The 11,955-nt window shown below is 43.3% G+C and overlaps 1 protein-coding gene across 16 annotated transcripts in view; it reads left to right on the top strand.

The window, feature by feature from the left end:
• The first annotated feature begins 7,949 nt into the window (after positions 1-7,949).
• Positions 7,950-11,955, top strand: part of SANBR (SANT and BTB domain regulator of CSR) — a 57,922-nt gene continuing 53,916 nt past the window's right edge. For 11 of the 16 annotated variants that reach the window (XR_012422346.1, XR_012422345.1, XM_045369243.2 and 8 more), the window contains exons 1-2: positions 7,950-8,103; positions 10,910-11,044. The gene's annotated coding sequence lies outside the window, so the exon portion shown is untranslated. Of the gene's footprint in view, positions 8,104-8,265; positions 8,543-10,909; positions 11,045-11,955 lie in introns of those variants that run through there. The other 5 variants (XM_074011698.1, XM_074011697.1, XM_065527049.1 and 2 more) reach the window with 2 other exon arrangements.

Raw genomic sequence — 11,955 nt, 5'->3', positions numbered from 1 at the left:
AACTCCACAGAGGACTTGCTTCTCCCTCTGCTGGCAGTGTGGGAGTACCACCATTCTGGAACCACTTCCGTCCTCCCTTGAAGGTTCTAAGGATGGGAAACATGAACAGCTTTTGCCCACTCTACTTAGTGGCCCAATGCTCAATGTCCTGACAGCTAGGCCATTATAGGCATCCACCCTCAGGGCACCCATACCCCTTTTCTTCTCCCTGCAGTTTCCCAGATCACTGGTTTTGATTGATTTAGGGTACCCTCTCCCCACCTCTGTGAGTCCAGCAGTGCTTTAATGTGTCCCAGCCAGGGTCTTCCTTGTTCACCAAGGAAGTTTCCCATATAGCCCACCACACCAGAAGTAGAAGTTCCTCCAGATTCCAGACTCTAATAGCCAGTTATTACAAAGGAAATCAATAAAACCTAGTGGCTTTGTTTCTTTGAGATGTTTGGTTTTTTAACTATTAAGAATATTTACTTTATACAAATTAATCCACAGTTTGAAATTAACTGGGAAATATGTCTTAATGGGATATGAGCAAGGAATGGAGGACATTAGAAAATAGAAAAGCCATAATTTCAGGAAGAAAAATGTTAGCAAACTTAATGACAAGCATGTATATTTCAACAAGTCTGTATATTTCATCTTATTTTTCTCATTTTGCCACAGATCCTCATAGGGCCTTAAATTGAGATGGGCATTTGGAAACTGCTGCTTTAAAACTTAGGAAGTTTCCTAAGTATCTTCTGACAAAAGCTGGTAGATTTATAATAGTGTAATTTTATGTATTTTTTGTAGTCTATGGTACTCTTATTTGAAATTCTTTGAAAATTGGTCATTCATGTATGATACATGGCAACTAAACTGATTAATTGGAAAAGCCCACTCTTTAACCATTGTCTTAATGATTAAATGTGTTTTTCCATTTGTATGTGAAAATATACAAACTTTTAAAACAATGAAAATGGGTTTCTTAATATGAATGGTAAACACATTTTCCATTTGAAACTTGTTAATATCCATTAAGTTCAAAATGGATCAGAATTTTTTCATATATTTCTGGGACTGGAAAATGAGAAGATTAAGTAAGATGACTGGTAAACTAATAAAGGTTATTGTGAACACCAAATTAAGGAGTCTTTTTATTTCCCTTTTCTAACAGTATTTTCCGGGGCAGAATATTTCACTTCTTACCACATTGTTACATTTGGGATGAGACCCCTGTTTGAATTCCAGTTCTGTCACTTTCTAGTTTTTTTTCTTTTCTTAAATTAAGACGGGGTCTGGCTGTGTCATCTAGGCTGGAATGCAGTGGTTCACTGCAATCTCTGCCTCCTGAGCTCAAGCCATCCTCCCACCTCCCAAGTAACTGGGACTACAGACACACACCACATCTGGCTAATTTTTTTTGTATTTTTTGTAGAGATAGGGTTCTGTCATGTTGCCAGGCTGGTCTCAAACTCCTGAGCTCAAGCAGTCCACCCACTTCAGCCTCCTGAAGTGCCGGAATTACAGGTGTGAGCCACCCTGCCCAGCCTATAGTTTCCTTAGAGAATTTAACCCATGTATCTCAGTTTCTTCTTCTGTAAAATGGGGATAATAATCATACCTTCTTCATTAAGTTGTTGAGAGGAGTAAGCAATGCTGTGTACTGTGCACTTAGAGCACTTCCCATATAGTAAAGGTTCAATATAAACTCTTGTTAAAAGTGGTAAGCACTTTTTAATAACCATATTAGCAAGATGCAGTTTTCAATCAGGAGCTATCTTAAAGACTAAAGCCCTGCTAAGGGGATCAGGTGGAACAGTGTCTAGGAATAGGGATATTCTTGAATAGCAGCCTATTAGAAGAATAGGAAAGTCTCTTTGGGAGGCCAAGGCAGGTGGATCACAAGGTCAGGAGATTGAGACCATCTTGGCTAACATGGTGAAACCCCATCTCTACTAAAAATACAAAAAAATTTGCCAGGTGTGGTGGCATGCGCTGGTCGTCCCAGCTACTCGGGAAGCTGAGGCAGGAGAATGGCGTGAACCTGTGAGGCGGAGCTTGCAGTGAGCCAAGATCACATCACTGCACTCCAGCCTGGGCAAGAGAGCGAGACTCCATCTCAAAAACAAACAAACAAAAAGAATAGGAAAGTCTCTGTTTCTAGCACAGGTACTGAGAGACAAAGGGGAAAAATATTGTTCAACAGTAAGCAATCAGTAGAAGCTTGATAGGCTTGGGGAAAAAAGTCAGTCAAGATTCTGCAGTGTTAGATATGGAACTGCCACACACATATACACATAAGGGATGACACCATGTAGCACTTGTAGTCTCAACACTTGGCATCTCAATTTAGGAGAATATTATAAACAGGGGCCTCTACTTTTGGTAGTAAAAAGCTCCATGCTGGAACGTAACTATCGGAGACACTTGGAACGTGAACATGGCCTCTAACACATACCTTTCTTACAGACCTTGAAATAGACAAAAAAATGTTTATTGATACCTCCTACTTTTCCACATTTTGTTATTTTGTACAACCCTATGCCTTGTCATGGAGAAAAAGATGTTTAATTTTAAATCTCATTCTCAGGTAATGTTTGGTAGTAGCTGGAATCTCAAAGGCATTTGAATTTATTTTTATTGCCTTTTATTCATAAACATTTATCCGTGTGTATATTTTTAGTATGAATGGGGTTCCTTTTTAGTTTCATGTTTCACTGTAATTTAAAATGTTTAAAAAATGTATTCTAATGAAGTAAATAATAGAAATCTGGGTAGCATATAATCCTTGAAATTAAGCTGTTATGTAGAGACTGCTAATTGACCACCAGTATTCACTCCCATAATTTAAAAGTGAAACTCTCCCACATTTTATTTAGCTACACAGCTGCTCAGAGTCTACATTTTCTTTTTCTTTTCTTTTCTTTTTTTTTTTTTTGAGATGGAGTTTCGCTCTTGTTGTCCAGGCTAGAGTGCAATGGCGCAATCTCAGCTCATCACAACCTCCGCCTCCCAGGTTCAAGCGATTCTCCTGCCTCAGCTTCCCAAGTAGCTGGGATTACAGGCCTGCGTCACCATTAGAGATGGGGTTTCTCCATGTTGGTCAGGCTGGTCTTGAACTCCTGACCTCTGGTGATCCGCCCGCCTCGGCCTCCCAAAGTGCTAGGATTACAGGTGTGAACCACCATGCCCAGCCAGAGTCTGAATTTTCTAGCCACCTCATTTGTAGTTAAGTTCTAGCCAATGGGATGTAAGTGGAAGTGATGCATTTGACTTTGGGATCATGTCCTTAAAAAGTACTGGGGCATGCAACAGGTATATGAAAAAATGCTCAACATCACTAATCATCAAGGAAATGCAAATTAAAGCCACAACGAGACATTACCTCACACCTGTTAAAATGGCCATAAAAAAGACAAAAGATAAGTGTTGGCGAGGGTATGGAGAAAAGGGAAGTCTTGCACATTGTTAGTGGGAATGTAAATCAGTTCAGCCATCATGGAAAACAGTTATGGAGATTCCTAAAGAAAATAAAAAATAGAACTACCGTATCATCCAGCAATCCCATTACTGGGTATAAATCCAAGGGAAATGAAATCAGCAGTCAAAGACATATTTGCATTCTTCTGTTCATTGTAGGATTATTCGCAATAGCCAAGATAAGGAATCAATCTAAGTGTCCATCAACTGGCGAATGGATTAAGCAAATGTGATATATATACCTAAGGGAATAATATTCAGCCTTCAAAAAAGAAGGACATCTTGTCATTTTTGGCTACATGAATGAACCTGAAGGATATTATGTTAAATGAAATAAGCTAGGCTCAGAAAGACAAATACCACATGATCTCGTATGTGGAATCTAAAAAGTTAAAGTCAGAGAGTAGAATGACAGTTACCAGGAGATAGGTGGTGCGGGGATTGGGGAGTTATTGGTAACAGCATACAAAACTTTAAGAATGAAGTTCAACACATCTATTGTAGAACATGGAGACTATAGTTAGTAACAATGCAGTGCCTATAATCCCAGCTATTAGGAAGGCTGAGGCAGGAGGATCACTTGAGCCCAGGAGTTCAAGGCTGCAGTGACCCCTGGTCACAACACTGCACTCCAGCCTGGCTACAGAGTGAGACCCTGACTCCAAAAACAAACAACAATGTGTACTTGAAAACTGCAAAGAGAGATTTTAAGTGTTTTCACAAGTATGTGAGGTAATGCATATGTTAATCAGCTTGATTTAGTCATTTCACTACACATATTTTGAACAGTATGTTGTATGCCATAAATATATACAATTTTTGTCAATTTTAAAAATAGATTTTTTTTTTTTTTTTTTTTGAGACAGAGTCTTGCTCTGTGCCCCAGGCTGGAGTGCAGTGGCACGATCTCGGCTCACTGCAAGCTCCGCCCCCCCAGGTTCACGCCATTCTCCTGCCTCAGCCTCCCGAGTAGCTGGGACTACAGGCACCCGCCACCTCGCCCGGCTAATTTTCTTGTATTTTTAGTAGAGACGGGGTTTCACCGTGTTAGCCAGGATGGTCTCGATCTCCTGACCCCGTGATCCGCCCGCCTTGGCCTCCCAAAGTGCTGGGATTACAGGCTTAAGCCACCGCGCCCGGCCTAAAAACAGATTTTTAAAAAGTACTGGAGCATGCATTTCCCTTGCCCTGCCTCTCCTGTTGAGGTAGGAGTGAAAATTCTGCAGCCATTTCAGACGCTGAGAGACAAGTTGTCTGTCAAGTTTGACAAAGCAGCTTTATCAGCCCTGGACCACCCACCTCTGTAATTTGAGAAACTTTTATTGTGTTTAAGCCACTGTGTTTTGGGTCTTTTTCTTAAAACAATTTAGACTGTACTGAAACTAATAGAGGAATAGATGAGCTTCTGAACACAAAAGGGTTAGACTTGGTGAAAAGGGGGAATGGGATGAAAGCCTTAGGTGAAATTGCCCATTCTGCATAAACGGCATCAAGGAGGAACATCTGTACAATGGGGAAGAAAGATTCGTCCTTGACCAAAAGTCATTGAACCTAATGAGTTGGCCATTTGGCCTTGGACAAGTCACTTAACTTTCTCTGTATTTGAGACTTAAATTGGAAAAAATTGAAGAAGTTGGCCTCTCAAGAATCCTTTCTAGCTATCATTTAATAAATGCATGTTGTTCTAGAAAAGGGAATAACGAGAAAGCTTGAGACAGTAAGTATCCAAATTGATCCTAAGATGCTTACTAGTAAGTGGATCAACAACAGGAGCAGAGCAGATGTAATGGAGTGGGTCCAGTACAGTTTTATTGTCTTCAATCTCTGTTTACAAACTAGTGTGTGTTTGTTTGTTTGTTGAAACAGGGTCTTGCTCTGTCACTCAGGCTAGGTTGCAGTGGTGTCATTGCAGCTCTCTGCAGCCCCAACCTCCCAGGCTCAAATGATTCTCCTGCTTCAACCTCCCGGGTAACCGGGACTACAGGCACACGCCACCACACCTGGTTAATTTTTGTATTTTCTGTAGCGACAGGGTTTCACCATGTTGTCCAGGCTAGCAAACTGGTTAACTGACTTGGTGTCGTTTTGTTGAACCTTGCTAAAAGCAAGGAATAGTAGCCAACACAAACTCACATTCTGGCCTTTTCTAGACACTTTCCTCAGAGCTATATATGGGCTTGACGATCTGCCTTCAAAGTTAATATGGGTGACATTTTTCCCCAATACATTTGGGAACAGTCACTAGCCTTCTGGCCTGCAATATGTTTCCACCTGCTAACCAATGCCATATGTATCTTAGATCTTTGTTATGGTAGGTAGCACACCATTTTCAGGGACCAACTTTCTCTTCTAGGGAACACACTAAGCTACTGTAACAGACTAAAAAATATAGTAATTAAGATAAACATTTTTCTCTCATATAACAGACCAGAGGTACTCTCTGCTTCGGAAGGTAATTCAGGGCCCAGTTTCCTTCTATATTATGCTCGACAGTCCCTTATGTGTTATTCTTTTTGTTGTCGTTTTGAGATGGAATCTCGCTCTGTGGCCCAGGCTGGAGTGCAGTGGCACCATCTCAGCTCACTGCAACCTCTGCCTCTCAGGTTCAAGCAATATTCCCCCCTCAGCCTCAGAGTAGCTGGTATTACAGGCGCCCGCCACCACGCCTGGCTAATATTTGTATTTTTAGTAGACACGAGGTTTCACCAGGCTGGTCTCGAACTCCTAACCTCAAGTGATCCTCCTTCCTCGACCTCCCAAAATTCTGGGATTACAGCACGAGCTACTATGCCCAGCCCCTTATGCATTATTCTTGTTTTCATGGTTGTAAAGTACCGCCATCACAACTGAGTACCAGCCTATGTAAAAGAAGAAAGAGGGGAAGTAGAGGGCAAGTAGATTCTCTTTAAGAATTTACCTGTCTGGGGCTGGGTGTGGTGGCTCACACCTGTAATCCTAGCACCTTGGGAGGCCAAGACGGGCGGATCACGAGGTCAGGAGATCGAGACCATCCTGGCTGACACGGTGAAACCCCGTCTCTACTAAAAAATACAAAAACTTAGCCGGGCGAGGTGGCGGGCGCCTGTAGTCCCAGCTACTCGGGAGGCTGAGGCGGGAGAATGGCGTAAACCCGGGAGGCGGAGCTTGCAGTGAGCTGAGATCTGGCCACTACACTCCAGCCTGGGCGACAGAGCGAGACTCCGTCTCAAAAAAAATAAATAAATAAATAAAATAAAATAAAATAAAATAAAATAAAATAAAATAAAAATAAAGAATTTACCTAACCTAACCTAATATCTTGTGATACAACATTTGCCTAACTTTAATTTTTTTTTTTGACAGGGTCTCACTCTCTTGCCCAGCTTGGAGTGCAGTGGTGCAAACAGCTCATTGTGGCCTTGACCTCCTAGGCTCAAACAATCCTCCCACTTCAGCCTCCTATGTAGCTGGGACCACAGGCATGTGCCACCATGCCCAGTTAACTCTAAAAAAACCTTTTTTTTTTTTTTTTTTTTTGTAGAGACAGGGTCTCACTTTATTGCCCAGGCTGTGCTCAAGCAATCCTCCCGTCTTGGTCTCCCTAAATGCTGGGATTATGGGATTACAGGTGTGAGCCACCGCACCCAGCCACTTTAATGTCTTTATGGAACAAAAATCGTAAAAGATCTGCAGAAAGTCACAGGATGATACAATTGGAAACAACTCCTGACATTCTGTACAGTGAACCACTTGATCTCTACTTAATCATGAGATCTCATAGTAATTATTCATTTGGATAAGGCTTTACTTTTTCTGTTCTTTCTAATCCTAATATTTAATTTTGGTCCTCAGAATAGACCAAGTGGAAATTAGATAGAAATATTGACATGTAGCAGTTACCCTACAATATTGAGCCGTTTGCATTTTACTAGATGCCCAACAGTAGTGTTCCTTACAATAACACACACACACACCCATACCCACACACACCTTATTAATGTATGAAAACCGAATTTGTAATCCAGAACTATTTACATTTTTAAAGAGCTACCTCCTGGTAAAGACACTTCAGGTCCTTACCCAAAGACCTTGGTCTAAAACATACTTTTGGTGTCCCTCATCATGCGATCTTCCCGCTCTACCTAAGCAGTGTACCAAATGATCTGCACCAAGAACAATTTTATCCATTCTTTAATCAAGGTTATTTTATCTCCTGTATATCCCCCTTTCTTCTGGACTCAGGGTTGTCACCTAAGATCAGGCTCCTAGGATCTGGTTGCTAGGAGACAAGACGCTGGGAGGGTGGGGACGCTACACTGCGACAAGCCTGGGAGTGAACGCCGGAGGAAGAAGGAGCAGGAGCAAGCAAGGCGAGGCGACAGTCAGCTGCCGCAGCCCGTCTGGCTCCCTCCCGCCCGGCAGGGCTCGGCGCTCATTGGCTCTGCCGCTGCGGCGTTGGCCCGCGATTGGCCGGGCGGCGTCGGCTCGGCGTCCCGCGGCCCGTCGGCTCTAGTCTCCGCAGCCGCCTGCAAGGGGCGGAGGCGGAGTGTGAGGCGCGGCGGACGGGGTTGCGGGCTCGGTAGCGGCGCTTCAGGGCGCGAGCGCGGGAGGTGCTGCCACTGCAGGTAACAGAGGCGCTGCGAGGGCAGCCGCGGCCCTGTGGAGGTGAGTGAGACGCCTAGGGGGCTCGGGTGGCCACCGCGGGGAGGGAAGTGCAGCATGGGGCCGTACCGCTCACAGCCAGCCGGCTCCCGCCGCGGCTTCCCACCCCCGGCGGCCCGGGCGGGGGTCCCACTCGCCCAAACGCCCCCGAACGCCCCCGTGGACAGCCCTCAGCCGGCCGCTCCCCGAGCAGCCCGCCGGCCTGTGTCCAGTCACCCGCCCGGTCCATGTCCCTGCAGACCGTCCCGCCCTCGCACAGCGGCGGGAACCCCAGTCTGCGCGCCCGGCCGCGCCCCGGGCCTCTGCCTCGCCTCGCCCCGCGGTCTGGAGTCTTTGTTTGCTCTGCGCCCCTGGAGTTTCTGTGCCTCCACGGGCATGAGCGGGGCGCGAAGGTCTGGGGGTGCCCCGAGGACGCGCCGCGCAGTGAGCCTCCGGGCCCAAGGTTTGAAGGGGTTTGACCTCATCCCGGGTCTGGGATGTGATTTTATTTTCTCCTCCAGCTGCCTCCGATCTCTTGTGTGTGCAGAAGTCAGGAAGCCTGGGTACAAGGCTTCTTCCCGGTCCGGGATGACTCGGTGTTACCGCCGCCTTCTGTTAGGCCAGAGGCCTTTGACCTGCCTGCCTGCCTGCCCCACGGGGTCCCCTCTCTTCCCATCTTTCCACTGCCTAAGGAAAAACGTCTCTGTCTCCAAGAGCTTTTTTTTCTATTTGAAATAAGAAAAAAAAATATCAGATTCCTGTTGTACACCTCTATCTGGTGTGGAAGTGACTTAGACTAGTCTTATTAATACGTATATATTAAATATATAAACCAAGAGAAGGGGGGTGGGGGATGGGAGGGGAAGTGTGTTCTTAAAAAGTGAAGTCTGTTAAACAAATTGGATTTTTATTTTTGGTAAATAACGTATTTTACCTTAAATATTCAAGATTTTGGTATTTTATGAATGGGAGTGGATTTCATAGTAATTTGAACTTTGAACTTTTTCTTGTCACTGTTTTTGATAAATTTATAATTTCCAGAATGAGGTGCACTATGACAGCTATTTAGAGATAATTTATGTTTTATTAAGGATTATCCATCAGTGCTATGCCTTTTATACTTAAATTCAGACTCTGATTTCTTGGACAATCATTTAACTAGAATTAATGCTGGGGAGTCTTCCCTTGCCCAGTATAGTTGTATAACAACTGTACAGTTGGTCAACAGAAAAACTTTTTTCCACATTTGGATGATTTAAAGTACTGTTAAACATGTATAGCATAAATGAGTATCACATTTGAAATATAAGCTTTTAAGTGTTTGACGTGGGTAATATTTTAAAAATGAATCTTTTTGGAAGTGAAGAGAAGTAAGCTGTCAGGGAGGATCCTTGCCCTGAATTCCATTTTAGATTTTTTTCTACCAAGGCCCAAAAAATCATAATAAAACACCCTGGCCAGGTGCGGTGGCTCACGCCTGTAATCCCAGCACTTTGGGAGGCCGAGACGGGCGGATCACGAGGTCAGGAGATCAAGAACATCCTGGCCGACATGGTGGAACCCTGTCTCTACTAAAAATACAAAAATTAGCTGGGCATGGTGGTGCGTGCCTGTAATCCCAGCTACTCGGGAGGCTGAGGCAGGAGAATCGCTTGAACCTGGGAGGCAGAGGTTGCAGTGAATGGAGATTGTGCCACCACACTTTGGCCTGAAGAGAGAACGAGCGAAACTCCATCTTAAAACAACAACAGCGCACCATATGCTCTAACATGCCTCCATAATTGTGTGGTATGAAAAGCGATCCAAGTACTAGGCAAACAAGTAGAGATCAGTTCACTAGAGAGAAACCAAGTCTTTAAAGGATTCAAAACTAAATTGATTAATCCAGCAGGACAAGATCCCCATCCATCTTTGCACATCCCCATCTATACTTCAATGTTTAAATGAGTTGTGGACCTGCAGTTTGGAGTGAGTTCCAAAGGATACATTAAATGTCTCTTAAGGTTTTGTGACCTTTTCATTAATTCAGCAAACATTTTGGCAGTATCTCCCTTGCTGGTCACACTTCTGGGGAATCAAAGATAGAAGGCCCAGCCCATCAAAGAAATCATAATCCAGCGAGTTAAAGAGAGAAATAAACAGAAATTTCTCAGGGCCCTTCCAAGGTTCTTCCAGGACCTTTTCCAAGCCTTCTTTCCCCATGTTTTCATCAAACTCAGTCTGGAACATGAAAAAGGGCATTACTTTTCAGATTTACTCACTTTTTTCATCTGACTTTGAGATGACCAGCTCTTTAAAAAACAATGAAGTTCTGTAAAATCTGTTTTCAGCCGGGCACAAGGCAGTGCTTTACAGTTATTAAACTAATTCTTGGAAATTTTTGTGCCAATAATGGGCAAAGTAGAGAGGAGAAAAATAATAGTAATAAATTATTTATTGAGCACCTTTTGTATGCCAGAGAGTGTGCTGGTGCTTTATATATAGTATTATTTAATTCTCACCATAACTCCAAAGGTTAGGTATTTTCCTTACAGTATAGCTGAGACAGTATATTGGAGCCATAGGTTGCACTGCTAGAAGTGGTAAAGCTGGGTAAGAATCTGTAGCTGACTCTTTCTACTCATTTTGTTGGTGGCATACTTCATTGGAATGTTGCTGTCTCTCCTTTTATCTGTCACATTAATCTTTATGAATCTGTTTAAATCTGAGGATCTCTGGAGTGGTAGTGCTGCTACACACATTATGTAGTCCTCACTCTTTGCCAGGTAGCACTTTCCATATATCCTCAGAAGTACGTAAGCTAGCTACTGTTATTATTTTTGTTTTACAGATGAGGAAATTGAGGCACAGAGATTAGCTAATCTGAACCAGATAATGCCATAAGTAGTAGAGCTGGGATGCAAACTGGGACAGTCTGACTCGAGTCTGCACACTTAACTACTCCACTGTTCTGGCCTTCAACAAGGTACATCTTTGGTTGGTAGGAAGCTGTGATTTTAGTGTGCTAAATGTTTTTCTGTTTTTGTTTCTTTTAAATGTTCATTCAAACATATGTAGGATAACTTTATGTTGTCTACCACCTGATGTTCTCTACCACTGTCTTATGTAAACAATGACGTAGTACTAATTATAATTAACATTTGAGAGCGTACCACATTCGTGACACCTGTGCTGTGTTTTAAATATTTCACATAAATCCCAGCACTTTGGGAGGCTGAAGTGGGCAGATCACAAGGTCAGGAGATTGAGACCATCCTGGCTAACACGGTGAAACCCCATCTCTACTAAAAATACAAAAAAAATTATCTAGGTGCGGTGGCGGTCGCAGGCGCCCGTGGTCCCAGCTGAGGCTGGAGAATGGCATGAACCCGGGAGGCGGAGCTTGCGGTGAGCCGAGATCGGGCCCCTGTACTCCAGCCTGGGTGACAGAGCGAGACTCAGTCTCAAAAAAAAAAAAAAAAAAATTCACATAAGCCTCAGCACAATCTAAATACTATTATTTATGCAACATCTCATTTGTGAGGTACTTTTATCATCTTCAAAGTGCTTTCACAAAATAATCCCTTTTAATTCTTTCCACACTATCAGTCAGAAGTATTACCATCACCTGCTTTTATTGCTGCATTTCAGCAAAGTTGGATGACTTGCCTTGGCTAGCAGGTGGTGGAGCCAAAACTCAAACCAGAGCTTCAGACGCCTGTGTACGCTGCTTTTTTTTATTGTACTGATCTGTCAGTGAATCTCTGCTTTGTACTTCTTGTCCTAAGATAGATCATTTTTTTCCATAGGAACAGTTTATATTTGGAGATTGTATTCCTAACCCAGAATCCAGTGTCAGCTGAATCATAGATATAACTAGTTAAAACTTTTGTCATT

The sequence above is a fragment of the Macaca fascicularis genome, chromosome 13 (genome assembly GCF_037993035.2).
Source record: "Macaca fascicularis isolate 582-1 chromosome 13, T2T-MFA8v1.1".
Lineage (NCBI taxonomy): Eukaryota > Metazoa > Chordata > Mammalia > Primates > Cercopithecidae > Macaca > Macaca fascicularis.
Note: the sequence above shows the minus strand (reverse complement) of the source record. Positions and strands in the feature narration are given on the sequence as shown.